Source organism: Molossus molossus, unplaced genomic scaffold (assembly GCF_014108415.1).
Source record: "Molossus molossus isolate mMolMol1 unplaced genomic scaffold, mMolMol1.p scaffold_m16_p_12, whole genome shotgun sequence".
Classification (NCBI taxonomy): Eukaryota; Metazoa; Chordata; class Mammalia; order Chiroptera; family Molossidae; genus Molossus; species Molossus molossus.
The window spans coordinates 98,734,571-98,761,636 of NW_023425347.1; the positions used below are offsets into that span (position 1 = coordinate 98,734,571).

Sequence of the window (27,066 nt, forward strand, 5' to 3'; positions counted from 1 at the left end):
CGCGACAGTTCGATCCTTAACCCCGGCTCCACCCTCAGGCCGCCTCCTCCTCCAAGCCCACCTCCGGTCCCGGCCCTCCCCTTAGCTCTGAGCGCAGCTCCGCGGCTACTCTCGACCCCGTCCCACCCGCCCATCCCGTGGCCCCACCCCGGCGTACAAGGCCCCCGCAGTGCCCGCCCCGCAGCAGGAAGCCCTGCCCACGGGCCGATGTAACCAATGAGCGTCCCCGAACGCCCCCGCAGCTCCCGCCCCGCAGCAGACAGCCCCGCCCCGCGGTCCGCTGTAACCAATGAGTATCCCCACGCTCCCCGTGCCCCGCCCCCTCCAGCAGGATTCGCCCCCAGCGCCCGGCCCTCCGCGGCCCCCTCCACTCTGCGGGGCGTTGCCGCGGCCGAGCCTCCACCGCCCGCGCGGAGCCAGATGCCGCCCCCTTCGCCGGTCCCTCCCCCGGCGGCCTGGCGCCTCCCTCCCTCCCCGCCGCGGTGACTCACGGAGCGGGAGGCGGAGGCTGAGGTGGCCGCTCCCGCTGCTTCTGCTGCTGCTGCTGCTGCTGCTGCCGCCGCGGCTGCTTGGGGTGAGCGTGCCCCGGAACAGGCCGCCGCGCGCCGCGCACGGACCCGCAGCCCCCGCCGGCCCGGCCGGGTCGGGCGGCCCAGGTAAGCGCCGAGGCCAGCCCGCGCCCGTAGCACCCGGGCCCGCGCCGCGCCTGGGCTCGGGGGAGTCGCCGGCCCTTTGTCTCCCGCGGAGGGCACCCCCGACCCCACTCGGACCCGCCGGCTGGGCCCCCGGCGCGGCGCCCTGGTCTGGGCCAGGCCTCCTGGCCCCGCCGGGCCGCTGCTGCCTCCCGCCGCCCGCCCGCCCCCGCCGAAGACCACCCTGCAGGGTCCTCACCTTCTCCCCGAGGACGCCTCCACAGGTGTCCGAGCGCCCACCCGGGAGCTCACCTCCCGCTTCGGCGCGGTTGTCATCGTCTGTCAGCGCCGCAGGTCCTGCGTCCTCTCGTCTCTTCCCTCACCTGAGCCCCACTCTCAGCATCCTGACCCTGTGTATCGAGCTCCTCCATGTTTCCCCAAACTAAATGCTGCCGAGGTCTGGCCACTGGGCTGCCCTTCCTCTCTCCAGTTTGATCGAGCTGTCGTCCCTGCATTCCGCCTCCCCCGGTGCGTGTTCCTGGAAGGTACACACTGCAGGCACATGTCTCACCTGTATGGCCAGCTGTTACGTGAGCCTGCAAAATTAACCTCTTGGAGCCCCAAACTGGCTTCTCACCTCCTTTTCATCACCCCCACCCCAGCCACCTTCCGTTTTCTTGAACCTGGTAACCAAGACACATAGCTCTGGACCCAACCTGTTAGGTCCCACATACCTCCCTCTCTCTCTTGTGTGCTGAACTTGTCTGAGCAGTACCTGCTGTCAGGTTAGCCCCTGGGAAGGCCGAGGAGGCCTGTGTTGGCAGCAAATCAAGAGTTTTATGAATAATGAGCTGTGTGGTTTGCAGCACCTCCTATCTGAAGATCTAAGTGTGCTGTAGCTGTTAATTATTTTGTCTCCTGCCACTCAGAATGTAGGGAAGTGTGCCTGGCTGACTGCTGGGTAAATTGAGGCACAGGGTGTGTTGGTAAGGGACCCAGGGGCAAGTCAGAGTTTGTTCTGAGGTTCTGTTCCCAAGTGCCTTGACTCTTAACTTCCTGCTACAACTGCTGGACTGTAGTTCCTGGCTGGAGACTGTACGTAATGCTGATCTTTTGGACTATTCAAGTATCCAGAGATACCAAGTTTCCTCTGATTTAAAGCAGGATTTTGAATCATAAATAAAGGTGCCAGCTGTTAAATGCTAGTGTGGCATTCATGGTTTCTGGGTGGAGTTTGTGGTCCTTGTAAATATAAGTTTCCTCTATGGGATGGAGAGTCATCCATTCAATAGTGAATGCTTACTGTGTGGCAGGCACCATTCCAAGCATGGGGCTATAGTGGTGAAGGTAGACACAGCCCCTGCCCTCCTGTAGCTGACATTCTAAAGAGGAGAGAGTAATAAATAAATAAGCAGACAAAATAATTTCAGTAGTGGTAAGGGCTATGCATGTGGGAAGAACCAGTCTGGGTTTTATTCCAAATGCACTTAGAAGCCACTGGTGGCTTTTCAGCAGAGTGGTTATAAGATCTAAATGTAAGTTCTCAAAAATCATTCTGGCTGCTACATCGTGACTGGATTGTAAGAAGCAAACATAGAAGCTGGGTTACCAGTTGGGAGACAGACTATATTGCAGCTGCCTGGCAAGAGATGATGGAGGCTTGGGAGACCAGTGTGGTAACAGTGAAAGTGAAGAGGTGGAACCAGTCTGTTCCCCTAGGAGAAGCTGAGAGCTATAAAGCAAAACTTCAGGGAACACCAACTGAGATTTATATGTCAAGCAGAGAATTTCCAGACCTGGCCATACTCAGGTTTAGCTCAGCAAACTTTATTCAGCACCTATTGTGAGCCAGGTACTATGCTAGACTCTAGGGGTACAGACATGAACAAGGGGAATATAACAACATTCTCACAGAAGGGGCACCTCTTCCTTGATGGAAAGAGGGTTTGTGGGTTTAAAAACCAGTAAGAAGTGGAAGAGGGCAGAGCACACTAAGCTTTGTTCTCACATCTAGTAGCATTATTTACATGAGAGCATTATAGCCCTGCTGCTGCTGTAAGATGTTGCTCAAAGAAACTGGAACTGTTCTTAGGTAGGAGAACATGAACAAGTTCAGTGGCCATGAACTTGAACCATGAACCAGAATAAAACTTGATTTCCTTGTGCTCCAAATCTGTGCTGTCAGAGCACATTAGAACTAGAAGACCTCAGGGGTTGCGTAGGCCAGCCCCTTTTATGATTGGGCACCCTGTGGCCCCTAGAGGCTGAAAAACTCTTGAAATTCCATAACAGTTTGTACATTTTCTTATGGTACCTCCCACTTTCTGCCTCTATTTCAGCACCATGTGTATGTGCATGACTGTAAACTTTCCAAGGGCAGGATCTCTATTGGGTTCATCTTTGTATCCCTCACAGCGCCTCGATCAGTGTCCTGTACAAAAAGTAAAGTCAAGTATTGGTTGTCATGCCTGGGTGTTTCACAGCACCTAGAAGCCAGGAATCCTGACCCTTGTCCCTCGTCTTTTCATCAGACTGCTCTTCCTTTCAGATTTCTCCTCATGCAGTGCGCAGCACTGGTAACCCCAGCAGTACATCTCACCGAGCTCCCTGAACAGGGCAGCCCTTCGAGGGTGGGCATGCTCTCTCTCCAGCCCTGTCCATAAGGAACAGCTGCTGGATTTGGATCTTGGTCTGCCATTATGAGCTGTGTGACCTTCAGCAAGTAATGTAACCCCCCCCCCATGCCTCAGTTTCCCATCTATAAAATAATAATACTTCCTTCATGAGGTTGTTGGGAGGATTAAATTAAGTAATACCACCTCAAAAAATTAAAAACTGAACTGCCATTTGATCCAGTGATCCCACTTCTAGGAATATACCCTAAGAAGCCTGAAACACCAATCAGAAAGAATATATGTACCCCCATGTTCATAGCAGCATTTACAATAGCTAAGATCTGGAAACAGCCCAAATGTCCATCAGTAGACGAATGGATAAAAAAAGCTGTGGTACATATACACAATGGAGTACTATGCAGCTGTGGGAAAGAAAGATCTCATCCTTTGAGATGAAACAGCGGGACCTGGAAAGTATTATCCTAAGCAAAACAAGCCAAACAGAAAGACAAGTATCATATGATCTCACTTATTTGTGGAATATAATGAACATAACAGTCTGAAGAACAGGGTAGTCCCTGAGATGTGGAAGTGGGGTACAGACTGACAATCCCTAGAAGAGGGGGTGGGGGGAGATAAACCATAGAGCTTATATGCATGTATGCATGAACAGTGGACAGGGACAACAAAGCTGGGAACAGGGCGGGGAGGGAGGGGGAAGGGGATATCAGTGGGGGGAAAAGGAGAAACATCTGTAACAAAAATAAATACATTAATTAATTTTAAAAAATTTAAGTAATACCTATCAGATGCTTAGAACAGCACTGAGCACTGAATAGTTGCTTGGTTGCAGTAACAGCTATCGTTTTACCATTATTAATTTATGTTATCTCCCAACAGAATTTAAGCTCTTTGGGGGCAGAGATTTTGTCTTTTTTTGGTCTACTATTATAATTCAGTGCCTAAACTTTGTAGGTACTCAGTAAATATTTGTGACTTACTGAACACCTACTAAGCCCCAGGCACTGTGCTTAGATCGCCAAGATACATGGTGTAATGAAGGTTATTTTGTAGTGGGTGAGACAGCTAGTAAACAAGTAGCTATGTGAACAAAATAACCTAGAGTGATGAAAAGAGATACAGGGAGAATAAAACTGGGCAATGAGATGGAGCGTGACTGGGATGAGGGTTAGGTCATAATTTTACCTAGCTCTGAGGAGGTGGCTCTGAATAGACATCGGCTGATGGGCAGAGAGGACAGCAGGAACAGGAGCAATAAGTGCAGTGTGGAGCTGGAACGAGGTGAATAAAGAGTTGGTAGTGGCTGGATCTGTGGCCATAGTGAGGAGTTTGGATTTTATTTTACTTATTTATTTTTTTGTCCTAACCTAAGGACATTTTTCCATTTTTTGTTCAGATAGAGTGGGAGGGAGAGAGAGGAAGAGAGAGAGAGAGAGAGAGAAACATCGATGTGAAAGGGACACATCGAGTGGCTGCCACCCGCACAACCAACCAGGGCCGGGGACAAACTGCAACCGAGGTACGTGCCCTTAGCGGGAACCGAACCCGGGTCTCTCCAGACCGCAGGCCGACGCTCTAACTGCTGAGCCAAACTGGCCAGGGCAGGAGTTTGGATTTTACTCTTTAATTCTGAACAGTGGGAAGTCACTTCAGGAACTTTTTCTGGTGGTCCATCCTGGGAGAAAGAGCAGGATACCAGGAAGAGCAGTGAGCAGGCTCGCCTTATCCTAGGAAGGCTTTTGGAGGCCAGGAGGCCAGCAGTGTTGAGTTTATTCCCATCAGGTTCCTCATTTTTCTGGCCAACGTACCTAGGAGATATGGGGCCATCTGCTAGGTTAGTGAAGGTATAGGCGTGCCTGTGTGTCCTGCAGACTCCACTGGGCCTTCTTTTCCCCCTGAGTACATAAGTAGTCAGTAAACATTTCTCGAGTTGAATGAATGAACATTGTCAGTTCTTAGCATCTTGTCCCATACAAGGGTATGGACTATGTTCGTTCGTTCCCTCCCTTCCTTCCTTCCTTCCTTCCTTCCTTCCTTCCTTCCTTCCTTCCTTCCTTCCTTCCTTCCTTCCTTCCCTGCTCATTTCTGCATGAGTTAAAGCTTCTTATCTTGACACTGACTCTAAAGTAACCTTGGAGTTTTGCTATTCTCTTCAGATGTGCACCAAGGGCACCCCCACACAAATATATCCCAGTGTTTCTGTTGTGGGTATACCAAGATTTGGCAGCTTTCCTTACCTACCCACCCTTCCCCTACACCCTTCTCTTCCAGTCTCCTGATGAGAATCGCCAGGCCCTCTATAGAGGGTCAGGCCACACTGTCACTGTTTGGTCACTTGATCAGAAACACAGTGGTACCTAGAAAGCATTGGCTATCTTTGGTCGGGGCTAAATGGCGTCGGGAAGCTCAGCAGAGCACTCAGGGAAGTGGCATTTCAAACCGAGGGCTTCAGCTTGCCAGGAATCCAGAGCTGGCCTCCTTAGACAGGGTGCATTTGCCAGCTTTTCAAATCCTCACTCAGGCATCCCTTGTCAGTTAGTGTCCATGATGTCACTTGCTCTTAACCTTGAGAGGCCAACAGGAGTTAGTGGGAACCAAATAGGACTTCCGTGGTATAAGTCACCTTCAGGGTCCTGGGGCATTTTATTGGCAGGATTCAAAAGGCCTGTTAGTCATATGTCAGCTGTAGCCTTGTAAAAACTAAACTGAGTGGGTGCAATCTTTTTCTCAAGTAACTGGTTTATTTTATTATAAGAGTGATATGTGCTCATTTAGAAAATGAGGAAATGAATGATAATGGCATTTCACATATATCGTCTCATTTACTCTTCACTGTAGTTTCTGAGATATGCACCATTATTAACATTTTACTTATTCAGAAGCTGAGACCTAGCAAGGTTAAGTAACTTGTTTGAGATCAAACTAGTTGGGAACAGAGTCAGATCCAAACTGAGGAAGTAGATTTGGCTCCTGAGTGTGAGCTCTGAGCACCATATTAGATACTGCTTTGTAGCAGAAACAATGGAGAAGAAAAAAATCTCGCTTAAGCCCAGCTTGGGTGGCATTGTTAGGGTCCAGAGTTAGCTCACTGGCTGCTGCAAAGAGTTTGAATCTTGTGCCCTTTCCCTGTCTCTTCTGACCTTGGGCAAGCTCATTAACCTCCATGTGCCTTACTTCCCCCAACTGTAAATGTGGATAATGATACCTGCACCTTCATAGCTCGCAGGGGCATTATGATGTTTGAGCCAAAGTGCTTTTGAACTTCTTTTATGAAAGGGCGCTGAGCACCAACTGCTGTTATGCTCAGTTATTAAAGATCTATTATGCCCTGATCCTCCACAAAGCCTTGTTAAAAGGGGCAGACAACAGTCCACAGAAGGAAAGGTGGCCTTCTGTGATGGGCATGGCTGGACCAAAACATTGTTTTCCTCCTTCTGAAGTTTCTTAACGATTGAGGGTCATGAGTGTTTCTCCATTCTTCATGGTCGTGTTGTGCTGTGTAAGCCTCTGTGAGCAGGTGGGTATACCACGCATCACGACATGATCAAGGACCATTCATAGCAGGACAGAGAAGGGGTTAAAGGGCTTGACTTTTAATCCGGCCTATGATGTCTTTATCATGAAAGCCAAGAACACAGAGATACTGAGTGATGGCTGTCTTCTGTTTGTCCTTCCTTCTTTCCTTCCTCCCTTCTAGTGATTCATTAATTCACTTAATAAATGTTTACTGAGCTTTTAGCACAGTCTGGGTCCCACTGGGCATTCTGTGGTGAGCAGGGGAAAAATCATTCTTCCCTTATAGTCTAGGGCCAAGAGGCTTATTATCTGGTTGGAGTCGTGTGAATAAAGAAAAAACGTGTTGGTGCTTTGAACTCTCAGGGGGAGAGTCAGGATATAATTTCCAGATGTACACATTAGCCCCCATGGGTACCTGCCCTGGGAGGGCATTAAGGTGGAGGGCTGTGTTTGGCTTCCAAGAAGAGCAAGGGAAGAGTTAACAGATTAGAGCCCTTCAGTGCCACACTTAACAAAAGCTGCTCTTGATGTGGGCATCTTTAGAAACAATTAGCACCTGGTGGCAGTGGTCAGTAAGAACCTGATTTCCCCTAATGGCCTTAACCCTTTGTTACTGGAGTTAAAGTCGGGGAGAGGTCAAGATCACGGCAGTGGGCTTTTTCCAACGTTTTTTGAAGTTATGCCACCAATCTAGTGCCTTCTTATGAAATGACTGCCAGACCTTGTCGCCAGAATGCTCCCCCTGCCTGACCGGTCTCCCTCTGCCGAATTTGGGAAACAGGCACAAGGTGCAGGCGAGCTGGGCTGGCTGCTCCGTGTTTTCCGGCATGTCCATGGGGTTCCTGAAAGAACTGATGCCTGTGGACACCTGTGTCCTCGAACCCCTGTTTGGAGTCAATATATACACAGTGTGTGTGTGTGTGTGTGGGAGGGGGGGGTTCATTCTTCCCTGAGTCTGCCCAGCACCAGGCCTCGGGGTCCTTTCAAAGAGCAAGGCCGGGGAGGCCCAGCAGTTCCTGAGAGAGCACACAGTGTTCCTGTCTCCCTCCAGCCAGGGCTGGGGTGAAGAGGGCAAAGGGCTGGCAGAGGCATATGCCCACAGTCGGAGTGAGGGGAAGGCTCCAGGACAGCGTGGTATACTCTCACCTAGACCCTGACATGTCACTGCCTGCCTGGTGCTAATCGGCTGCCCTCTCAGTCTGGGGGGCCCCAGAATCATTCAGCATCTGATCAGGAAGAAATGGCTGACTCAGCAAGGAGACTGGCTCACTCAGTGTCCCTGGACTTCTTCAAGTGTGGTTGGAGCCCACAGGGACACCAGTTCAGCTGGGAGAACATGACCCACTTTCATATCCTTTCCCACGTGGAGAGCCGGGTGGGAGGTTTTTGGAGACCAGCTCCAATTAAGTTTTTTTCAGGCCTGTATCTCCTGAGTATCCAACCCACATGTTTCCTGCTGTGAAACTCTGTGGTCCGTGCCCCTGGACTGAAAACAACCCGAGCAGATGAAGTTACCGCCTTGTTGTTCAGCAGTCCTGGATTCTGCCAGCGGAGCTTCCTGTGGGGATCAGCGTCCCTTGTGGGTTCAAATACCTCTCGCAGTGTGAGCCCCACCCTTGTTCTTCCTGCTAAATTACCAGGCAAACCAGGGACCCAGGTTCCAAGGAGGTGGGTTAGCCTAACCTCCCTGCCCAGACCAAGACCTCACAGCCCCAGGCCGCCCTGGCTTCCGGCAGACCTATCCTGACCCTCATCTTGCAGAATGTCCTTCTGCTGCAGGAAAATGATCTGAAATGTGTTCCGGACCCTCTAGGTTTCTTCCATTCTCTGCAGGTAGAGGACATTTGAATGACTTTCCATTTGTAATTTTATATTTCTCCTGTGTGTGGTTGGGGGTGGAGGGAGCTGTGAGTACTGCCAAGATGATTTGGGGATTTTGAGCTGATAAAGTGGTAGTTAAGAGCCCCTGATTGATCCAATCTTATTTACAAAGGAAGGAGCAAAAGGTGAGGTAGGGAAACTGCCAAGGTGAGCTCCGGCTAGGCTGTGATCTAGACCTGTGTGAACTTCCCAACGAAGGCAGAGGTTGTTCAGCTATGCCCCCCACGCACATACCACCACCGTGTCTGTCCTCATTATTGGCACTGCCTGGTGGCCTTTCAAGGCACATGGTGTTCCAGTGGCTGATTGTTGGAATTTCAGGAAGATGGGGGAGCCAGTGATTTTTAGTAGGACATGGTGGGGCTTGTACGCCAGCAAGCCAGCTGTGGGGGCGTCTGTCTAGGGCCCTGGCTTTGCTTTCCTGCACGGAGCAGTCTTCCAGCGCTTATGGTGGGACCGGGTAGAGTGGAGTCAGCCAGGACAAGTGTCCTTTCTCCCACCTGGCATGAAGCTGCTGCTGCCACCTGCAAGGCAGCATGTGCCCTGTCGCCTTATGTTTGTACCAGGTGTTAGCTGCCCATCCTCCCTTTTCATCTCCTGGAAGAAAAGAGTTTTCTTGGTCTGTGAGCAATGATGGTGGAGCTTGAATGCTCAGTACCAGGCACTGCACTGGACTGGCCAACCACCCAGAAGAGATCCTGACCCTACTCCTTTTTAAAAAAATCATTCATTGGAGTCAGTAAAGCATGTATATACATAGTTCAGAATTCAAAAGTCTCTATGGGAAAACTATGTCTTTCTTCTTCCCTGGATTTCAATCCCCGAAAGAGACCACTGTTAGCTGTCTTGTGCATCTTAACCAGAGACATTCTGCATGTGTACAAGTGCACCGTGCACATGTGTGACCACACACGGGCCAGACACGCACTATTTTATTTTCATACTGTAACACACAGTGTTCTGTACCTTAATTTTTTTTTTAATCCTCATCCAAAGATATGTTTTTATTGATTTTGAGAGAGAGGGAGAGAAACATCGACGTGAGAAAAACATCTATCTATTGCCTCCCATACATGCTCCGACCAGGAATTCAACCCAAAACCTTTTTCTTTTTTTCCTTTATTTATTTTTCGAACCCAAAACCTTCTGGTGTACAGGACGATGATGTTCCAACCAACTGATCCACCTGGCCAGGGCCTGCACCTTACTTTTTCACTTCACAATAAATACTAGAACTGTTCATACCACCACCACCATCACCATCATTCAGCTAATACCACTTGAGCATTTCCTGTATGCTGGCTATTGTTAAAAGCACTTTACTTATATCAACTCATTCACTTTTCACAACAACCCTATCAACTAAGGACTGTTATTTTATTATTTTTTAAAATATGGGTTTTTTCTTTTTAAACTTATCTTTTTATTATTATTGTTATTATTATTTTTTTAATCCTCACCCGAAGACATTTTTACATTTATCTTCAGATAGAGCAGGAAAGAGAGAGGGAAGAAGAGAGAGAGAAACATCGATGTGAGAGAGACACATCAACTGGCTGCCACCCACACAACTCCATGGGGCTGGGGACAAACTGCAACCAAGGTACGTGCCCTTAGCGTGAACCAAACTCGGGAGACTCTGGTCCGCGGGTTGACGCTCTAACTGCTGAGCCAAACCAGCCAGGGCTAAACTTATCTTTATTGTTGAATGTATTGCAGATGTTCCTCCTGTTTTCCCCCCTTGATCCCCTCCTCTCCACCCCCCCACCGCCTTCCCCACACTGTTATCTGTGTCTGTTGATTATGCATATATTTATATAAGTTCTTTAGTTTCTCTCTTCCCACCCCACCTCCCCACTTCCCTTTGAGGTCAGTCTAACAATCAGTTGGTACTTCTTAATCCCTTCACCTTTTTCACCCAACCCCCCTCTTATCTGGAAACCAATAAAAATTTATCTGTATCTATGAATCTGTTTCTGTTTTGCTTGTTCGTTTTGTTTGTAGATTCAATTGTTGATAGATATGTATTTATTGTTCTTATTTTTTAATCTTCTTCTTCTTCAAGAAGACCCATCAACATTTCATATAACACTGGTTTGGTGGTAATGAACTCCTTTAGCTTTTTTTCTTGTCTGGGAAACTTTATATGGCCATTGATTCTAAATGACAGCTTGGCAGGATAGAGTAATCTTGGTTGTAGGTCCTAGTTTTTCATCACTCTGAATACTGCTTGCCACTCCCTTCTGGCCTGCAAAGTTTCTTTTGAGAAATTGGCTGACAGCTTTATGGGAGCTCTGTTGTAGGTAACTAACTGCTTTTCTCTTGCTGCTTTTAAGATTATCTTTGTTTTTAACCTTTTGCATTTTGATGATGATGTGTCTTGGTGTGAACTTCTTTGGGTTCATCTTGTTTGGGACTCTCTGTGCTTCCTGGACTTGTATGTCTATTTCCTTCACCAAGTTAGGGAAGTTTTCTGTCATTATTTTTTCAAATAGGTTTTCAATTTCTTGTTCTCTCTCTTCTCCTTCTGGCACCCCCATAATGAGAATGTTGGCACGCTTGAAGTTTTCTCACAGGTTCCTTATACTATCCTCATTTTTTTTGGATTCTTTTTTCTTTTTGGTGTTCTAATTGGGTGTTTTTTGCTTCTTTATATTCCATATTGATGGTTTGCTTCTTGGCTTCACCTACTCTACTATTTACTCCCTGTAAACTATTCTTTATTTCATTTAGTACATCCTTCATTTCTGACTGGTCCTTTATTATGCTCTTGAGGTCCTCACGAAGTTCCTTGAAATTCTCACTAAGTTCATTAAGCATCCTTATAAGCAGTGTTTTGAACTCTACATCTGTTAGATTGTTTATCTCCGTTTCATCTAGTTCTTTTCCTAGAGTTTTTCTCTATTCTTTCATTTGGGACCTGTTTCTTGGTCTCCTCATTTTGGCTGCCTCCCTGTGTTTGTTTCTATGTATTATGTAGAGCTACTATGTCTCCTAGGCTTCCTAGGGTGGCCTGTTGTAGTAGGTGCCCTATAGGGTCCAGTGGCACAGCCTCCCTGGTCACCCAGCTGGGCCCTCAAGGTGCACCCCTCGTGTGGACTGTACACCCTTCTGTTGTAATTGAGTCTTGATTGCTGGTGGCACATTAATGGGAGGGATTTACTCAGGCTGATCAGCTGCAAGGACTTGCTGTGCCCACTGTCCACTGACCTCTGACTCCCTTGGAGGACCAGCTGTGCAGGGGCCCACCACACAGAGCAAGACTTACTTCAGCAGGGCTCTGGTACCCACTGAGTCCACTCCTTGAGTGTGTCACTCGTGGAGTTGGTTGGGTGGTGGTGCTTCATCGTGGTCTGAAGTAAAATATGTTTATTGATTTTTTGAGAGAGAGAGGAAGGGAGAGAAACATCAATTGGCTACCTCCTGCTCGCCCCTTATTGGGGATCAAGCTTGCAACCTGGGCATGTGCCGTGACCAGGAATTGAACCAGGACCTCTCAGTTCATGGGATGACGCTCAATCCACTGACCCACACTGACCAGGCCTAAGTACTGTTATTGCTAACAGATTGCAGATAAGTAAACAGGCACAGAGGGGCTGTTACTTGTCTAAGGTCATTTAGAACTACCTCACTCATTTTAATGGTTCCTTGGCATTATCATTATTATTTTTTGTTAATCCTCACCAGAGGATATTTTTCCATTAATTTCTAGATAGAGTAGAAAGGAGAGAGGGGGGAGAGATAGAGAGAAACATTGACGTGAGAAAGACACATGGATTAGTTGCCTCCTGCACGGCCGTGACTAGGGCCAGGGATTGAACCTGCAACCCAGGTACATGCCCTTGACTGAAAATCGAACCCACAACCCTTTGGCAGACGCAGGCCAACACTCTAACCACTGAGCCAAACCAGCCAGGGCCCATGGCATTCTTTTGATTGGTTATATATATATATTAATTTTTTAAAACCAGTCCCCTGGTAGTGAGCATTTAAGTTTTCTGTCTTTTTGTGACTATTAACAAGGGATATTCTCCTACATATACCTTTGTGCATTCGTGTAAGTGTATCTACAGAATAAATTGCTACAGGCTGAATTGTTAGAGCAAAGGATACATCTGTTTCCATTTTTAGTATTGCCAAATTGCCCTTTAAGGAGATACTAGCATTTTATGTACCCACTAAAATTGTCCAAGAATACCTGTTTCCCCGGTACCTTGGCAGAAATTGTTAAACTTTTTGATTGTTGCTAATCTGGTGAAAAGTGGTATACTATTGTAATTGTGATTTACATTTTCCTTATGAGGAAATAAAATATCATTTCATATCTTTAAGAGCCATTTATGACCAGTCTGTTATATTGTTTGCTCATTTCTTTCTTGGTTTGGCAGTCTTTTTCTTATTGACCTATAGGTATTATTTATACATTAAGGAAGTTTGTCCTATAGCTGCAGTATACGTTACACATATTTCCACAATTTGTCATTGTTCTTTTGATTATAGTATTTTTTTTTCCATACAGAGAGTTTGCTTTTTATATAATCAGAATTTTAAATATTTTCTTTTATCAGTTCTGGGTTTTATTTCATATTCTTTTCTTCCCCCACTGTTTTCTTGCCTGTGTTTTCTTCTAATATAATCAGTCTGTTCTCTTTACATTTAAAAATTTGCTCTATAACCCAGGCATCAAACCTGGCATCACCAGGAACGGGGCAGACCGGCCTGTGTGTCTCCGGTGGGATGCTGACAACATCGGCGGTGGCAGTTTCGGACCATAATATTTCACCTAAAGAGCAGTTAGACAAATCCAAATTGTGGGATATCCTAAAGACAATGGTTCTGGACTCTAAAAAATGTTCATGTGATAAACAAGCAAAGCTGGTGAGCCTAGGCTAAAGGAGGTGAAAGAGCGCCGGAACCAAATGCAACCGAGATCCTGGATTGGATCCTGGATTAAAGACCAGTAAAGGCACCCTGGCCGGTTTGGCTTAGCCGTTAGAGCATAGGCCCTCATACCAAACAGTCACCGGTTCAATTCCAGTCAAGGGCACGTACCTTGGTTACAGTTTGGTCCCCGACCCCGGTCAGGTCTTGTGGGAGGCAACCAATCGATGTGTCTCTCTCACATTGATGTTTCTCTCTCTCTCTCCCTCCTTCCTACTCTATCTAAAGATAAATGGAAAAATATCCTTGGGTGAGGGTTAAGAAAAAGTAGTAGCCCTGGCTGGTTTGGCTCCATTGTTAGAGCATCAGCCTGAGGACCAGAGTCTTGGGTTCAGTTCTGGTCAAGGGTACGTACCTCAGTTGGGATTAGATCCCTGGCCCTGGTTGGGATCATGTGGGAGGCAGCTAATCCATGTGTCTCTTTCACATCAATGTTTCTCTCTTTCTCCCTCTCCCTCCCGCTCTATCTGAGATTAAATGGAAAAAAATATCCTTGGGTGAGGATTTAAACAAACAAAAAAACAGTAAAGGCCAAAATGAGGAGAGTGGGGCTGGGGAGATTTGGAGATGAGCTGTACACCAGAGACTACTACTGGGCCATTATAAATTCCTCAGGGGTGAAAGTAATTCTGCAGGGGAATGGCCTTAGGAGATACATGATGAGACACTTAGCAAAGTATCATGATATCTGCAACTTACTTTCAAATGGCGGAGGATGAAGAGCAGACGTACCCTCATATACCCACAACACGGAGAGGTGAGAGACAAACACAGCAGTGTTCGCAGTGGGGGACTCTCGGGGCCAGTATTAGGATGTGCCTTGTGCTGTTCTTTCAGCTTTCCTGTGGCTTTGAAATTTTTCAAAATAAAAAGGTGAGGAGAAAAGAACAACTTCGTTCCATGTGGAATTTATTTTGGTTTGAGTCCCCTTGGCTTTGCCTGGCTCTCCTGGGTCATTGTCCTGGATTTCTGGTTTCTTGCCCCTTCTTTTATAGCATACACAGTCTGTTTCCCTGTCTCATAGGAATTTCTATTTTGGGTGAGCTATTCTGTTTTGGACTTGGACGTTTTTATGATCATCTTTCTGGCAGACACATGGCTTTTCTAGAAGCAGGTAAGGGCTGGTGTGCATTGGTGCCTGTTTTTGTTTTGTTGTAATATTGCGTTATGTGTTCCAAGTAAATTTGCAAGGAAGTCTAGTTCTCTGAGACTTAAGTCATCATTCTTAGGAATACCATCACGCTGGTGTGTAGGGTAATTAACCTCGCACTTGGCGAACCTCGATTAGGCTTTTCTTCTCGGCTAAGAGTTTTTGCAAGAGGTCAGGTTCTGCTTGGTTCTGTGGAGATGGGCTTGTAACAGACTCCTTGGTTTCATCCTGTGAAATGTGACAGTCTTGGGTGAATAGCTGGGTTGTGAAACCAGGAGTCTTTTTGCCAGGGGAGGGCTAATAGGCCAGTTTTGCCAGGAGCTTCTAGCTGCCTTTCTGTAGCTTGGTGACTAATGGTTTTGTGGTTTTGGGAACGGGGATGTCATTACAAATGGTTGATGAGGATTTGGCTCCTGAACTGGGTTATCTGGGTGTGCCTAGTCTGGGTTTTTATGCCTACACCCATTGGGAATGGGGACAGTTTCTTGGAGCCCTCACATGGGGCCCTGTGGCCTCTATTCAATTTCTGTGCACATATCTGAGCTTTTCCACGGTGGCCCGGGCCCTCCAAGTGGCTGTGGGTGGATTCCTGCTGTGCTGGGTGCTGTGTTTTCTCCTCTCAGAGCAGCGTGTGGATTTTCTCTGGTCATCCTTCACCTCGCCTCCTGCCACCACCATCCTTGCCTTCAGACTGGACATGACCCCTCAGGACTTCTCATACTCTTGCTGCTTCCCCCAGCGAGTTACTGGAATAAGCTCATGTAGATTCTGGAGTTATCTGTGTTTAAAACATTTTTTACTCTGATTATCAGCTTGTTCAACATTTAGGAAGGAAGGAAACCCAGTCTTCAGCAGCCTCTTAGGGGAAGTTTCCTCCTTCCTTGGATTATTTTTTTGTTCAGAGGGAGCTGGAGGGAAAGGAGAGGGAAGGAAGGTCACTGCCTGCGTAGCAGGGCAGAGCAGTGATCCTTGCAAATTGTAGCAATGGTGTGGATGTTGTTCAAGGTAAACCAACATACCTATATTCTTATGCAAATTAGCACATACCTGTATGCTGAAAGTCTATAGGAAGAGGAGGCAGTAACCCTTAAACCTATTTTATTTTTTAAATCCTCACCTGAAGCCCTGGCCGGTTTGGCTTAGCGGTTAGAGCGTCGGCCTACGGTCCAGAGAGGCCCAGGTTCGGTTCCCGCTAAGGGCACGTACCTCGGTTGCAGTTTGTCCCCGGCCCTGGTTGGGTCATGCGAGAGGTAGTCACTCGATGTGTCCCTTTCATGTCAATGTTTCTCTCTCTCTCTCTGTCTTCCTCTCTCACCCTCCCACTCTGTCTGAACAAAAAATGGAAAAATGTCCTCAGGAGTGGATAAAAAATAAATAAATAGATAAATAAATAAATAAATCCTCACTTGAAGATATGTTTATTGATTTTTTGAGAGAGAGAAAGAGAAACATCAACATGAGAGAGAAACAGCGATTATTGTCTCCTGTCCGTGCCCTGACTCTGGATTGAACCCACAACCTAGGTATATACCCTGACCAGGAATTGAACGCAAAATCTTTTGTTGTATGGGATGACGCTCCAACCAAGCCACCCAGCCAGGACAAAACCCTATTTTCTTTAATTTTTTTTTTTTTTTTAATCCTCACCTTAGGATATTTTTTCATTTACCTTCAGATAGAGTGGGAGAGAGAGAGACATCAAAGAGACACATCAACTGGTCGCTTCCCACTCAACCTCAACCAGGGCCAGGAACCGAACCGCAAGTGAGGTCCGTGCCCTTGACCGAAAGGAATTGAACTTATGGCTCATTGGTCCGAGGGCTGACGCTCTAACCGCTCAGCCAAACCGGCCAGGGCAAAAACCCCAGGAGACATCAGCTGGGTCCTGAGGACAGCCATCCCCAGAGCTGGACAGTGAGCAAGGGGCCAGCTCTGGAGGCCAAGTGGCTGCCAGCCTGCCTCTCTGGGGGCATGCACGACTGGGGACCGAGCTCTCGCCCTGCAGGCAACCCGATTGATTTATGGCCTACTTCTTGCAAGGGGAAGCTGGAGGCCTTCCTGGCCCTGGAATTCCGACGGGCTGCAGTGACCCAGGTTCAGGAGTCTTATTTATTTGACACAATTCCAGGCAAAGGGGAAGAGCTGGGGAGGGCAGTGATTCCTGGGCGAGCCAGCCTGCCCTTGGGCAGTGGGAGGGCCTGGCGGGCCATGCCCGGGCCTGCCTGAGAACAAGGCTTGTCCCTGTGAGAACGAGGGTGAGGGTGACGGTGACGTGAACTCGTCCATATGGCTCTCAGTGGAGGGATCTTCTGCAGCTCCTGATAAATAAATAGCACTGTGTCACTTTCCCCCCTTCCTCTTTAAAAACAAACAAACTGCCCTGGCCAGTTTTGCTCAGCAGTTAGAGCAGGGATTCTCAACCTGTGGGTCGCGACGCTTTTGTGGGTCGAACAACCCTTTCACAGGGGTCGCTTAAGATAATAACAGTAGCAAAATTATAGTTATAAAGTAACAACAAAAATAATTTTATGGTTGGGGGTCACCACAACATGAGGAACTGTATTAAATGGTCGTGGCATTAGGAAGGTTGAGAACCACTGGGTTAGAGCATCGGCCTACAGACCAAAGAGTTGTGGGTTCAATTCTGGTCAGTGGCATGTACCTCGGTTGCAGTTTGTCCCTGGCCCTGGTTTGTCCCTGGCCCTGTTTGGGGTCATGTGGGAAGCAGCCAGTTCATGTGTCCCTCTCATGTCGATGTTTCTCTCTCTCTCCTTCCCTCCCACTCTATCTAAAGATAAATAGAAAAATATCCTTGGGTGAAGATTGAAAATAAATAAATTAATTAATAAAAAATAAAAACAAACTTCAAAATTTCTCAATTAAAATTTTAAATGGTGACCCCGCAAGATTCAGCACAGCCGTGGGCAGCAGGGTTGAGGGTGCGTCTGTGGGCTGAAATGAACATTCTGGCATCTTTCTCTGGAGGTGACCTAAGGTATATGAAACCTCCTGGCCAGGCTCCTTCTCTGGGATTGTTAGGCTTGGAACTGGTCCTTCCAGCCTCAAGTTGACTTCAGCTAACTCCCTAAGAACACTGACCAGCAGTGTAAACTGAGTTTTCCCTTGGTGAGAGGGAGGAGGGTTGTCACATGCTGGGGCACCTCAAATGCTAATCTAGATCACAGGAGAGAAAGAGGGTCCTTCTGCCACTTGTACAGATGGGTGTTTGTCACTGCCAGGTGGCCAGCCCATGAAGGTGGTCCGCCTGGGAGCCTCGTGCCTAGAAGAGGGGGTGTGGTGCTTTCATCCACTTGAGAGCTGAGGGTTCCAGCCCTTACATTCACTTATAAATAGACCAGGGCTCGGAGTCTGCATTACCCACTCCAACGGAACCTGCCAGAGGTCAAAGGTCACAAGTCAGACTGAATCAGAGGTCCATCTGGAGCAGGATTCTGTAGGCTTGCTGGTTCCTGACTTAAGGTCGCAGGCTCCGCCTTGGCCAGGTTTCAGAGCTCCAGCTGTTCTCTGGGAAAAGAAAAGGAATCTTTTTAAGTAGGTCAAAGATGCCTTTTCTCCCTTGTCATTGTTCCCCTACTGTGCGAAGAGGAGATAAAACCGCCACCTGCGTGTCCCTTGGTCAGAACCCGGAGCTAATGACTTGCCCAGGATGGGGAGTGCCCTGCTGCAGCCACGGAGACTTCCCCAGGCTCCACATTCCCTTCCTGTTTGCATTGTTCTCGGAGCTTTCCGCTGGCCTGCCAGGTACTCTTTCTTCGCTGTAAAAAGGTAGGTTTCGCCCAATTCAGGACTCAAAGAGACAGCGAGATCTGGGTAACTTTTTCTATGAATCAGACTGAAATCACAGATATGTTTTTTTAAAACTAGAAGTTCTAAACAGATGCCTTACACCAGTCCAGTTACATCAACATACATAATATATACAGACCAGCTCCTTCAGTTCCTCCGCGTCTCCGATTCTCTGGGGAGGACATTCCGAGGCTGGGAGGCTTCCTTCGTGGGTCCCAAGCGAACCTAACAGATGTGACCGGCAGCACTGTTTCATCAGTTCGGATTCTTCAGCATAAGGCCCTCCCTGAGGCTTTTTGAGGGGCCATGAAAATATTGGAGACCTAAAAAATGTATCAGCTCCCACTACTCTTATGAGTTATATGAGAATTAATTCTAATGAATGAGATGTGGGTTCATTTTCATCTGTCTCTGAGAATAAGGCGGCCTGGGGCCTGTGAAGGCCTTCAAACCAGCCTGTGCCTGCCCTTAGTGGGCTTCCAGTTTGGAGGTGGGTGGATAGGCAGACACCCAGATGCCATGCCAGGGCCATGCTGTGAGTGGAGGACATTTGGGCATGTGCAGACACAGGCTCCAAGGCTGCCCAGAGAGGGTAACAGTAGAATGGTGAGCAGTCAGTAGGGAGGGTAGCCTAGACCGAGGGGCCAGCAGAGGCAAAGGCCCTGAGGGGTTGAAGGAGCCTCGTGCAATTTGTCACTCTGAGGAGACCACCGAGCCAGGTTTCTTTCTCTTGGTGCTATGGACGTGGGGGCCAGACAACTCCTTGTTGTGAGGGCTGTCCTGTGCATCATAGGATGTTTAGCAACATCCCTGGCCCCTACCCAGTAGCATCCTCCCAGTTACGACAGTCAGAAATGTCTCCAGACATTGCCAGATGCCCCCGACTGAGTCCCATCGCCATGCAGGGAACATGGTGGACAGCCAGGATCTGACCATCTGCCCCTGCACCAGGGCAAAGTGGAGGGAGCCCTCTCTTCTCGCTTCCTGTCCAGTGTGCAGGTCCTGAGGGAGCCCTTTGGTGTGTGTGATGCGCCCGTGGTGCCAGGTGCAAGAGTGGCCTGTGGGGCTTTCTCAGAGCAAGACACGCCTTAGAAAGGAGGATGCACCCCCAGGCCCTCATGGCACCTCCAGGTGCTGCTGTCCAGCCTAACTGCAGTTTTCTGTGCTGATACCTTCCCTGTGGTCATCAGAACAGCTGGGAAGGGTGGCCACACCCTGGTTGTTATTGGGCAGTTTTGAATCAGGTCGGGTGGGTCTGATTCTAATGCCTTAAAAACCTTCCTCAAAGGGCCTTCACCAGAGAGATTCAAGCCTGGAACAGAGCACACTGCATTGCCATGAAGGGGCAGGTCGAAGCTCTGAGGGTAATTGTTGAGGGTAATTCCAGGGTAATTATTGAGAGTTCTGGAATCAGTCCTGGGCCAGCAGACCTGCGGCCGGAGGAGAGAAGGGCCTGTCTATATTTGGGCTTCACAGCTGCTCCCCACTCGTGGACGGCCGACCTGACTGGTGGGGGACGATCAGGGTGGGTTACAGACAGAACTCCACGGACATCCAGGGGCCACGGGAGAGCAGCTGCGGCCCCTCCCACTGCCATCCTCACTCCCAGGGGCTTTCAGTATTTTCCTGGCTTTGAATTTCGATTTCAAATCTACAGAAAAGTTGAAATAGTACAGTGAACACCCCTATCTATGCCTTTTACCTAGATTCACCAGTGTTAACATTTTGCCGTATTTGCTTATGCATTCTCTGTCACTAGGCACATTCACACTCATACACTTTTTTCTCTGAACCATTTGAGAGTTGCACGCATTGAGGCATTTCACCCTTAAATACTTAGCCTGTATCTCTTAGGAACCAGGATACTTTCCAACATAATCACAATATAATCATCATACTCAACACATATAACATTGATACAATACTATTATCTAATAAGTATTCCCTATTAAATTTTCTGTGATTGCCCAGTAACGGCCTTTAAGACTCCTGAAATGTGGAATTTATTAATTAAGACAGTTGCTCATGAGGCCTAGAGCCCTCCCGCCTCCCTGGATCCCATCAAGGACCATTCATTGTATTTGATTGTTATGCTGCCTTATCTTATTTTCTGATTGTCAGTAGTTTAAGGTTCTGGCTGTCTTTTATTTTTTGTAAAGTGGATTTTCATTTTAAGTTCAATTACAATGATTAATGCATCTATAAATTTCTGAGCCAGAAGGGGCCAATAGGGTGGAAAGAAAGCATGGGTTCCAATCCAGGCTCTGTCACTTATTAGCTCCGTGGCCTTGAGCAGGTTACTTATCTTCTCTGAGCCTCAGTTGTCTGATCTTTAAACTGAGAACAATTGTTGTCTGGCTGGTGTGGCCCAGTGGTTGAGCATCGACCCATGCACTAAGAGGTTACTGGTTTGATTCCCGGTCAGGGCACATGCCCAGGCTGTGGGCCCAATCCCCAGTTGGGGGCATGTAGGAGGCGGCCAGTCGATGTTCTCTCTCATTGATGTTTCTATCTCTCTCTCCCTCTCACTTCCTCTCTCTGTAAAATCAATAAAGGAAAATAAATTTTTTAACTGAGAATAATTCTTACCTTGCAGGCTTGTTATGAGAACTCAAATTAAATGAGACATTGTGCTGAATGAACATGACTGACATTGTGCCTGGCCCTTGGAAAACGCTATAGCACAACAGTAATTATCACTGGTCTGCAGCCTTGCCTGGCTTCAGAGAGTAGGAAGGAGCTCTGGATCAGGTTGGAATTGGGGTTGGCAACCTCAGGACAAATTCCTCACCCCAAGCTCATCCCCTGAGAATGGTGTCACATCCTGCAAACTCCCTGACTCAAAGAGCCGTCATCCGACCTGTGTTGCTCATGCTGCTGGAGTGTGGTTCAAGAATGCTGAACCTGGCTCTGGACTGAGGAGGCTGAAATGTGGAATTCATTAATTAAGACAGTTGCTCATGAGGCCTAGAGCCCGGGAGGTTGCGGCTTAATTACTGAGAGCAGAACTTGTGGAAATTCTCTCTGTGCCCCAGTTTTCATGCTGCTGAAGGACGCGAGGCGCCGCCCCATGTGGGGCCCCCAGCCAGAGCCGCAGTTCAGGCCTCAGTCTTGCTCCCTCTTCCTGGTGCTGAGCTCATTTTTGTCCATTTACTTGTATACTGGAGAGCAGGATAGCATAGGGGTAAGAGCTCAGACAAGTCGGGTTTGACCCCTGCCCCAGAACTAAGTGGGACACACCAGCTGGGTGGTCACAGGCAGGTTACTCTCTGCATCTGTGTCCTCACCTGTTAAACCTTATAGGGATGTTTGTTGTGAAGACTGAATGCGTGAAGCTTGAACGGACTCACATATGTGAAGGGTTAAGAACAAGGCCTGGCCAATAGTAAGCTAGAAAATGCCAGCCATTTCTTTAAAGTGGTGATCACAACCAGGGGTGACTTTGCCCTTTAGGGGACATATGACAACATCTTGGAGAGATTCATGGTTGTGTCCGTATAAGAACATCCAAACCTATAGAGAATTTTCATAAAAATGTATGTGAGCCAAACAGGACACGCCTAGAAGCGAGATCTGAGCAGCCTGAGAAAAATGCTTCGCAGGATGACCATCTAAGCTTCTTTTATGCTCTTGAACTAAGGAGGGGCATAAAGAGATTGCACGGAGGTGAGGAAGCAAGGGGGGATGGGGTCACAGGATCCTTAGCAAGATAATGTGCTCTCTTGAGAGAGTGGTTTAGTCTAGGTGCACAGAAACAGTAGACAGGACTTGCTTACGCAAAGATAAACCTTTCACAAAAGAAGTTATATGCCTGCGGCTTAACTTCCCATCAGGACCTGTCCACTTAGGAATTTATGATCAGGTCACCGTGTGAGGTTTTTTCCGTAGAACCCCCTTTTCGGCCACAGTTGTCACAACCAAATGGGTGGTGCTACTGGCATCTACCGTACATACTGCTTAGTGACAGGAATACGTTCTGCATGGATAGGATTTTCTGTGCAAATATCCGAGCGCACTTACAGAAACCTAGATGGTGTGGCCTCCTGCACACCAAGGCTATAGGGTGTAGCCCATTGCTCTGTAGGGGAGGAATAATAATTTTTTCTCTACCCTTCTGGGTTGTTAGCTGAGACATCCCTGTAATAAAAAAAATAGATTAACATAAGAAACACAAACAAGTTTAATAACTGATATATTTCCTGTATACATGGGAGAGACCCAGGAAAACTGAGTAACTCACCCAAATGGTGGAGGCCACCACCTTAAATGCCATCTTCAGCTGAAGACGAAAGATGTTGGGGTGGGGGAGTCAGACATGGGAGGTTACAAGAGAAGCACATAAACTAGGGTAAGGTTGCTATGCAGATTTAAGTCTTCTGCACTGATAGGAGTGTCTAGAGATAAGATCGGCCCCAGTTCCTGGTACAAATGGAGATTTCCCTCACGCATGTAAATGTATTTTATAAAGAATGGCTTCTACTTGGTTTTCAGAGCTTCTCCCATGTTTGCTGTTTCTTAAAATTAACCAGCCTAAAATAATTCTTATGCCAAATAGACATATTTGGGGGTGACAGATTCTTCCCCTACAGCTCCTAGGCTACAGAGCTGTGCAGCATGTTACTGTGCGGAATACTGTAGGCATTCATAACAGTGGTATTTGTGTACTTACAAGGGCTATGATTTCACCACGCGATCGGAATTTTTTAGCTCCATTCTAGTCTTTGGGACCGCTGTTGTGTGTGGGGTCTGTCGTTGACCGAAACATGACTGTGTGTGGGGTCTGTCGTTGACTGAAACATGACTGTGTGAGGGAGGGCCCAGGGATGCTGCTAAATATCCTACACAGCAGACACGTATCCAGTCCAAAAGGTCAGCAGTGCCAAAGGTTCAGAAACCAATGACTTGGGACAGCACGTAGAAAATGTGGCGGTGAGGTCGTTACCCCGCCGCCAGGAGCTCTTCACCCCTCATCATTCCTCTGAGCCAGTGGGAGCTGAGGGGCCACCTGGAAGAGAAGAAGGGAGAAGGGAAGCTGGGGTATTTTAAACCTTTGAATTCTTATTTTTGTTTAATTTTACCCTCATCCTGTGAGGAAGATAACCTTACTTCCATTGTCAGTGGTGATCTATCACTAGTAATAGCAGCTGATGTTTATTGGGTGCTTGCTGTGTGCCAGGCACTGTGCCCAGTGCTGCTTTATGTGCTGCCTCCTTTAATCTTCAGCCAGCACTGGGGGCAGCTCCCACTGTCGCCCCCATTCTGTAGGTAAGGAGACAGGCTTAGAGGTGGGAAGGCGCTAAGCTGTCTAAAGCCGAACTCCTGGTCTTTCCCCCACGCTGCTCCACTGTGTCTCCCCATCTCGGTCGAGGGGAACCCCACCTTCAGTTGCTCAGCCCACACACCTGTGAGCCACCATCACGCTCCCCTCCTCTCACACTTCACACCTCACCCACCAGCCCCCCAGTGTCTGTCCTGCCCACTCCGGGTCCCACTGCCACTGCCTACCTTTTGCCTAAATTTCTGCCACGGCCTCTTGCTGGTCTCCCCACCTCTGCTCTCGCCCCTCAGTCTCTTCTTGTTTTCGTTGGGGTGGTCCTACTTAAAACCCAAGTCAGACCAGGCCACCGTGGCTGCTCTTTCTCTGAGGTCAAGGGCGGGTTCTCAGAGGCCTCCTGGCTTCCTGCTGCCCTGGCCCCTTACTCACTCCCCTCAGGCGTCCCCCATGGCCTTTCTGGCTGGTTCTCTGTTTCTCCGACACATCCACGTGACCTCCCCAGGGCCTCTGCCCAGCTTTGCCCCAGGGTTCCCCCAGCTCACTCCCTCGCCTCCGTGTGTCTGCTCAGGAAGGCCCACCCCGACCTCTCCACATTCCTGTTCCCCTCACCCACTGGCTTGTTTTTAATAACTTACCCATTGATTATTTTTTATTTGTTTTGTCTGTCCTTCCTCTTCACTGGAATGTATGTAGGGATTTTGACTGTTTTTACGAATGTATTTCAATACACATAGTAGGTGCTCAGTAAACTTGCCTATTGAATGAATAAATGAATACATTCCCCAAGGCCACACAGCTGGTAAGTGGCATTGCCAGGATACCAATTCTTCACCTTCATTTATGTTGCTCTTTCTTCCCAAAGTGTGCCCCCTACCCACCCAGTGCACAGTGTCTCCCAGAAGTGCCCTAGAAGCTTCTAAGATCTGGTTGGTCAGCATGTTTTGATGGTCTCTGCAGATAGTCACAGGGTTACTGACTATCTGAAGGACGAATCCACTTGCTTTCCAGGCCCGTGGGCTTCTGTGGCCCATGGAGTGCAGTCCTAGTTCAGCGTCCGCAGGGCCTTCACCAGCCTACCAGGCAGCTCTAGCTGCAGGCCGCCCCTCCCCCTTCCCTCAGCCGGTGGCAGTCCAGGCTGCTCCCACTGTTCCCATCCCACAGCTCCACCTGCCGAAGTGTCCCACACCCTCCCTTCCTCACCGCCCCTTCTCTGTCACCCGCAGCCCAAGCCCCAGCTCTCCGGCCCAGCGGGCTTTCCCCCAGCTCTGCCCGTCCCCCCACGCTGCTGCCTCACCGCTCACAGCTCACGCTCCCTGACCCCCACTGTGGAGCATCTCTCACCTCTCAGAGACCACCTGGCCCACGGCTGACTGCCGAGGCCTCAGCCACATCCTCGCTTCCTCCAGCTTCTCCAAAGGCCCAATCTTCCTGCTTCAGGGCCTTTTCACGTGTGTGCCCTGAGCACAGAAGTGGCCTCCAACCCAGCTCCTCCTCATCCTGCAGGGAGCAGCTCAGAAGACTGTCATTTATCAGTGTCTGAGGAGGCATTTCCCCGGCTATGACTTGCTTAATGTCCGTCTCACCCGCTCACGGGGAGCCACTCGTCACAGTGGCCGCAACTGTTTTGCTCACCTGCGTATCTTCAGTGCCCAGCACAGGGCCTGACCATTTATAGATGCTCAGTAACTGTTTGTTCAGAGAAATGTCTGTTCCCTGTGCCTGTAACGAATGCCCTTGCCCTTCTCTACCAGCAAACTCCTATTCATCCCTTAAGACCCAGCCCTGTATCTTCTCCCCAGAGCCCTTGGCAGCTAGTCCCTCCTCCTGTGTGTTCTCACTGAGCTTTGCACATCCCCTTACTCTGCCACGTCCCACACTGGGGCAGGGTCTTTTCCTCCTGCCTCTGAGTGTTTGGGGAGCGCTGGCATGGCATATTACACGCGGCTGGCACTCTGGAGCAGCTGTGTCTTAACCCGACATACTTCTCTGGCTGGTTATTACCTATTGTTTGTGTTTTGTGTTTTTGTTCAGCTTGTGCAGTTTGGTTTCCTCAGCCATTCGGTCGCCTCCTGGAAGGCAGGCTGTGTCACAGGCCCACTGTTGTATCCCCACTCCCTGAGCTGACATGGGCTGTGTACTCATAAATCCTTCTTGCTTCCGTGTTGTGTCTACTTAAGGTTGTGAGGCCCTTGGCAGTTTGAGAGCACTTTGACGTCCTTCCTCTCAGTCTGCTCCAGCCACGTAACTTGCAGGGCCCCTTGTTCAGACATTAGTAGGAGTTTCAAGATGCTGACAGCAGAGCTTTAAACCCAGAGTGAGGCCCTTCTAAGCGCCTGGGCCTCATGCCCATGAAGCCAGCCCTGATCTCATGTATTCGAGGGACGACACGGTAGAGGTCATGACTTCCTTTCCACAAATGGCAAAATGTGGGGCCCAGAGGGCAGTGACTGACCTCAGGCTGCACAGCTCATCAGTGACAGAGCAGAATGGAAACCGGAACCCAGCCCCCAGCCCCCGAGCATGTGTGCTGTCTTCCACTGGCCCTGGGGCCCCTCAGGCAAAGCCTCGCTTTCCTCCTCTGTAAATTGGGAACACATTAAATGGCACATAGAACAACCGGCCATGAGTCCCCAGATAGTCCCACCAGGGACACTCAGCATCCCTTTGCCACCTTCCCCTTAAAGTCACAAATACAAAGCTCCTCTGCTCCTTGGAAGGGCCTGAGCCCTGTAGACAGTAGGAGGCTAATTGGCTGTTGTGGTAGGTGAAGAAATTAAAGCTCCTCAGAAGTGAAGACGGTTGTCTCTTTTCATCTCTTTTTGAAGGAATGTGGGGACTTGGGTGGAAAGTTCCCCAGGGGCACTTGGTATTTAATAAAAGAGCAATTAATCACTATAAATGTCTGATCCCACAGGGGTAGTCTGAGGGGGAGGGGTGGCAGTGGTGGGTGATGTCTTGTCCATCCCAGGCAATCGCTAGTTGGAGGGATATGCGGAACAGAGACCCAGAGGGTAGAGCCTCGTCTGCCTGTCGGGAGGCTTCTGAAATCTCACTCTTTATGGAAAACACGTTTTTTCCTTAGCCCCTTGGGTAAGCGAGCAGCTTTCTTTGCAGAAATCGTTGAGGACAAAAGGTTCCAAAGCTTCCCTTGGTCCTGTACCTCCTTTGGAACAGGTTTCTCCAAAGTTCTGTCCTCAGACCTCTGTCCTCGCTGTAGGGCTGAGAGCT

At 48.6% G+C, this 27,066-nt stretch overlaps 1 protein-coding gene and 1 long non-coding RNA gene across 3 annotated transcripts in view; one reads left to right on the top strand and one right to left on the bottom strand.

Moving 5' to 3' along the window:
* Positions 1-608: 608 nt before the first annotated feature.
* CTNNBIP1 (catenin beta interacting protein 1) overlaps positions 609-27,066 on the top strand; it is a 50,871-nt gene continuing 24,413 nt past the window's right edge. The window contains exon 1 of one of the 2 annotated variants that reach the window (XM_036257501.1): positions 609-656. The gene's annotated coding sequence lies outside the window, so the exon portion shown is untranslated. Of the gene's footprint in view, positions 657-18,508; positions 18,543-27,066 lie in introns of those variants that run through there. The other variant, XM_036257503.1, reaches the window with a different exon arrangement.
* Positions 18,118-25,317, bottom strand: LOC118627234. The gene is made up of 3 exons (XR_004959034.1): positions 25,180-25,317; positions 23,233-23,568; positions 18,118-18,281 (listed from the first exon to the last, which is right to left on the bottom strand). It is a non-coding gene; the product is annotated as an uncharacterized LOC118627234 (long non-coding RNA).